Below are 6,628 nucleotides of genomic sequence, written 5' to 3'. Positions count from 1 at the left end.
TGGCAAACATGCGGGAAGAGAAGTCCTTCTTTCCTCCCGTGTTGCACATACTATTTTTTCTCGTACCAGGCCGAAAGTTCATAAAACTTACTAAAAAGAAGACAATTTAATATAAACAATAACATTTAGTGCGTAAAGTCTCGGTAGGGGGCGGAGCCTCCTCAATCGTATATATATGTACATAAAATAGTATACTATTTTTCTTTATGCCTGGTCGAAAGTACGTTGACAAATCAAACTTGTATAGATTATATAACTATGTTCTAGCATGTATTGATGTCTGCCCCGGCATTTATGGCACGAGCGAAGCGAACATTTTTGAAAAAAGTTTATTTTTGGAATATCTCTGATCAAGCCGTACCGAGCAAGTTCAATTTATTTCAGCTTTTAGATACTGACAAGCCGCGTCGAATGACACCTTGAAGATCGAAATCGGTTCATCCGTTCAAAAGTTACAGATATTTACATTTATACATACATACATACACTCGGTCATCATCGTGAAATTAGTCAGGATAGTTTCCTAGAACCTCAAAACGTCAAGATCTCTTAGAAACTCGATTTTGGTAAATCGGGGTGAAACCAATAACTTCCAGAATTTTTTAAAATTTTCAATTTTCTTAGCGGGAAGTTAAAAAGACAATCATATTGATATTATTTAAATAAATTAATATTTTAATTACTCTGTCATTGAATATCATCGAATAAATATATCTATTATCTATATTATTAAAAAAGAATAAGAAAAATTAAGTCCATGGTATATCTCTGTAATAATGCAAATAAAACAAATTAAATTTGGTATCAGTTAAAGGGTATTGGCTCAAATTTATGCTTTCTCATAGATTTAGTTCTTTTTTTGTAATTGTCAGATCAATGTGTCAACATCTTGTAAATAATTATTAATTGTATACAAATTTCACGCTAAAAGATGTTGATATGATATCCAAAATTTACTGACATCAAAATTTTTTAATTTTATGAGATTAGATACTTAATTTTTTTTTTTTTTTGTATTAATTTAAGACACCATTTCTTTGATGTACCTTTCAAATTTGATCAGTTTTTTGATCTTCTATCATATTCTATAAAACAAAAGATATTAGAGGATTAATAAAAAAAATTGTCCGAGTAGATTTTTTTCAAGAATCCCATAATTACACGATTATCTAAACCAATATAATTGCAAATGAACGACAAAATCTATTTTCCCAAATTTAAATGATACTACACTTTGAAAAATTCCCAATAAATTTTACTATGGGTGCATAGTAACACCGTACTATAAAAAAGCTGATACAAAATTTACAAGTGTACCATAATAAACGTATGTGAAGACTATATGATTGTGGCCTATGCGCATTAGGGTGTTTCAAATTTAGGCGATATTTTGTTTTTTTGTGTCCTACCTGAAAAACTAACAATTTATAAAACAAAAAATCGGTCTGTCGGTTGACCCTGTGGGCCAACCCCAAAACTTCCCGCATATTTCGAGCTCCTTAAGCTCGAAAAATTGTTGTAGATATATTTTCGAGCTCGAAAATACTTTTGTATCCTTTTCTTTTCGAAAAAAAGAAAACGTTTTTTACGATTTTTTCATAAACGATATCTCCCGAACAAATGAACCGATTAAGACGGTTGAGGTAGCAATCGACGCGTTTTATTAAGTTCTAGAACTGATTAGATTTTGAAGTCGATCGTTCAAATCGTTTTGGAGAAATTAAAAAAAAAAGAAAAACATGTGAAAAAAGGTGATTTTTTATTGTCTAGTTGATTATATTATTTAAACTATCGAAAAAAATTGAATTACATTACACGGTAATAGAAAGAGACTATTAAAACAATGAGATGATATGATTTTTAAATCATTTGATAAATTATGCTCTGATATATCCAGAAAAAACAAGGTAAATTATTATTTTTTAAATTTTTCAACGCTGATATCTTTCGAACAGATCAGCCGATTTGAATGGTTGAGATAGAAGTCGACGTGTTTCATTAAGTTACTGGGCTTTTTTCATTTATTTCTTCTATATTGGAGAGTCTAATTGATCGATCGATTTGAAATTTTAAGGAATAAATTCGATTGCCAACGAATTCTTTCGATTTTTGCAAGAACCGTCTCAATCGGTTAACTCATCGAAAAAATATGAAAAGATTACATCCATACACAAACACAGACAAGTAATCGAACATCATTCTGAAAACGAAAGAATAGCTTCCTAGGACCTCAACTGATCAGGGCCACACCTGATGAAAATCTGATTTCCGATAAATCAGGTGAAAACAATAACTTCCCGAATTTTTTAAAATTTACAATTTTTGTAGTTGGAAGGTGAAAAAAAATTTTGAAACTTTTATTTAAATTTTGGGTAAAATAATTTTTTTGACTCGAGATTTTATTAATAATAAAACAATTAAAATTTATACAATTTTTTTTAAAGAAACAAAAAAAGATGATTAATCTTGAAAATATCTAAGAAGAAAATAGAGCAAAATTAGGATATGAGGTACAAATAGCCATTTAAAAATTACAATTTAGATTGGAAATTTTGAGAATTCATTTTAAGAAAAATAATTTTTGTGAAGATAAAATATTTGTTGATTGCGTTCCAAAAAAACAAAAAAATTCAGAATTTTGTTTCCAGTTTTCATGGTTGACTATTTTTCTTTCATATCAGCACCTCCCCTGGTTTCCTGAGATGGAAAAGAAGATGGTGAAAAATTCATAATTTATCAGAAAAAGAATGAATTTAAAATATTTCTAGACTTACGAAGGTTAGACCGTCTGGGGACGGTCTGATTGAGGTCATCCCACCCGACGTCACCTGTAATAAAAAAGAATATTTGAAGGGTTAAAAGTTAATTAAAGAACAAGTTGATGAAAAATATATTTTTAAACTTACGCCCGCAATATCTCTCCTTCCAGCAATTATAAAACCCTGCATGATGACAATTAAATAAAAAAATAATTCAAAATTTATTGAGAAAAGAATGAAATAAATAATATATTTTTGGGCTTACATTTCGGCCTAGTCCAACAACTTGTCTTGAGTTCTATAATAAATATGAAATTTATTAATTTACTTTAAATATTTTTGAAAATAAACTACATTATGAATATATTCATGGACTTACTGCAAGTCTAGCGTTGACATTTGCAAAAATTGACAACAGTCCGAAGAATAAAATTATAAACGTCAGTTTAGAGTTCATTTTCTTCTTAAATTAACTGAAATTGAAAATTATTGAGATTTTAAATTTAAGAAATAAATTATTTGTTATTTTGATAATTTCAGAACTTTTCGCTGAAAAAAAAAAAATAAATAAAATAAAAAACTGTATCTAAGTATTTGCGTGTTTGTATCCTCCCGAGTAAATATTTGTTTAATCATAGTAAGAATATACTCCAACTCAGTAATATTTTCTTGATTTAGGAATTTGTATACTTATTTTAAGAAAATATTCTTGGTTGGAGTAAATTTTTACTAAGATTAAGCAAATAATTTTCTTGTGGGGTAGAAACACGCAGATACTTGAATACAGTATTTTTTTTCAGTTTTAAATAAGTTGAGATCTAGATAGGGAATGAGGCTTGAATTGAAGATTAAAATTTTATGAATTATTGTCATGATGTGCAATAAATTGTTTTCGATGATATATGGGTCATTCCACGTCAAATCGACCTGTAGTTGAAATCGACCCTTTTCACAGAAAGTTCACACACACGAACACACTCCGGCATCACTCTAAAAAAAGACAGGATAGCTTTCTGGGACCTCAAAACGTCAAAATTTGCGAAAATCAGGGTGAATACTACTGTAATTTTAAAAAACCCGTTAGTTTTTATTATGGGAAGTTAAAATCATCCAAAAGTTGATTCGTAAGGATTTAATAAACATTTAAATTTAAATAATTTTAATAAATTTTATAGTGATACTTAGGCAGTAACTTAGTGAGTTTAATTTTTTTTTAATGAATTATTGATCTGTTACTCACCTGGTGGTATGATTCGAAGTGCTGACGATCTCAACTTGTTTGTGAATGTTCCAAATTATGCTCTTTTATATCCTGTTTTATCGGTAATTTCGTCACTAAACAACGATATTTATTTGGGTAATATGTCACCTTGAACTAATTACTTCTATAAACCATTAAAAATTTTCTTTTTTCAATGAAAATAACAAATTATTAAAATATTGATTTTTCATATCTGCTGTGTCGCTGAATTTATAATTTTTGTTGATTTGCCCACGTGAGTTAACTTACTAAGTATTTATGTATACTTTATAATTCTTTCAAAATCATTGGAATGAAAGAGCACACATCTGCTTCGATATAAATAATATTTTTTTAAATTCCATGAGCTAAATATTATTACTTTTGGGTATAATACGTGACTTATTAGTGAAAGTTAATTAATTTATGGCATAATTTATTAAAAAGTAATGATTAGTCAAATTAAGAATTGGAACCTTAGATACTGATTTTTCCAGCCGAAAATTGCAAAAGTTACTAACTTTTATTCTATAAATTCGATGTCACTGATCAATTAATCGCTTAAAATATCATTTATTCGTTATTATAAATCAATTTCTTATATACGTATATCAAATAAATGGTAAATAATAAAATGAAAAATTCGTATAAAGTAAAAGCCCCTATACCCGCTCAGTACCATTAGTCGCTCACTTTAATTGTTTAAGGCGATTTTTTTATAATTTTTATAAGAATAAAATGACAACTAAAAATATTATTATTGATAAATAATTATTCGTGAATCTAAATATATTAAAATATCATGTATCAAGTTATTTTATAATAGATTATAAATTTAAATTAAATGACTGTTTTCAAAATCGCGCTCAGTCGGGCATTTTTTATTTTAACGTTCATTCGTTAGATTAAATTTAGGCTACGTCAAATTTTTTAAGAATTGTTATAACTGTATCTTATTAAATACATTTTTTAAATTCATGGAATTTTATCATGAAAGAATAAAGTAGTATAATTTATAAATTATTTGTCCAAATCAATAAACTTATTATAGTTTAATTGATATTGTCTTTGAGCGACTATAGGGCCATGTGTTGATCGAGTAATGGTACATCGCAACTTTTAGTGAGCGACTATGGGTACACTCAAGGAGCTTATTTAAAAAATTAATAATAATTAATTATCAACATTATTCTTCAAACTAAAAGTTTATTTTAATATTTAAAACTATAAAAAACAAATTTGGTTTTTTACTTTATTTCGTAATTTATATTGAGTGATTCAATCTCACACCAATGAAAAGTGAGCGGGTATAGGGACTTTTACCTTACTAGATCTTTATATATTAATATGTACGTTTACTAATTTTTCGGTTCCTAATTTTTTTAATTTTTCTATGATAATTTGGATAATAATAACTATAGATTCCAATTTATCGATTCTTTTTCATATTAATTTTAATATACAAAATTACAAATTTTGCTCTTCGGTGTATCAAATTTTAATATAAATAATAGCCATTTTGTAATATATATAATGATCTTGGTTTAATATTAGTATCGAATATACTAATTTTAAGTCGAGAGTAAACTACAAACTATTAAAATTTTGAGCATCATTTTTTTTCGTGTCGTTAAAGTGTAAGCTCTTCGGTGGCCGAGTGGTCCAAGGCGTCAGTCGCTTCGCACTTGAAGGGACTTGGGTTCGAACCCAACTTCCGAACGCTTATTGTTTTATTCTTGAATTTTAAATTTCTTTTCAAATTTTACGATATTCACATCATAATTTATAATAAAATTTAATTGTTGCAATCTCAACTGTATAACTTCCGTTTTCTACAGTTTTTTTATTTTTTTACATATTTACATTACATCGTCTTTAGGTTACATTGCAAGCAATTTTTAAGTCCCTATTTTTCTTGGGTAAATATTTTTTATATATTTCTAACAAACTACTCTAAACTTTATCGGACTATGTTCTCGGCCATTTTTTCACTTTTTCTATTCCATACATCTCATTATTAGCTGTCTATTTCCATTTCTTTTTCCATACTTCTTTGCAATCACGGAGTGCTTTTTAGCGGGGAAGATTGCAGACAGGTGGCAGTCTGGCGGCTATATGGAACAAATCCCACAGATCAATGCATTATATCAACTTGTGAAAAACAATTCATTTGCACTCTGTGGGATTCGAACCTGAGCCTGGCCAGTACTTGCGTTCGGAGACAAGAGTGTTATCCTTTCGACCACAAGTATTGGTTTCACTTCGTAATTTTTATTAAAGAGCTTATGACTTTGTATTATTTGTCTGAAGTATTATTTATTAAATGAAATTTCCAAGGTTACACCGTAAAAATTACGATTTTGAAAGTCTAGTCCACCACTACAATAAGCAATAGGACAAATTACGATATTATTATCGTAAATTTTGCTAGAATTTTTTTTCCGTGTGTATTATATATATGCTTCTTTACCTCAATGATGTTTTAAGTGTTATAAAGGTTACATAAATATTTAGCAAGTCAGTTCATGCGGATAAATAAATAAACATTCGCCGCAAAACACCTGATATTGAAAATGAATGCTTCACTTATTTGTTATCGTCAATAAATAAAGAAAATTTTTATTGGTTT

This window comes from Microplitis demolitor, chromosome 6 (genome assembly GCF_026212275.2).
Source record: "Microplitis demolitor isolate Queensland-Clemson2020A chromosome 6, iyMicDemo2.1a, whole genome shotgun sequence".
Lineage (NCBI taxonomy): Eukaryota > Metazoa > Arthropoda > Insecta > Hymenoptera > Braconidae > Microplitis > Microplitis demolitor.
The sequence above is the reverse complement of the archived record's forward strand: the minus strand, read 5'-3'. Positions refer to the sequence as shown.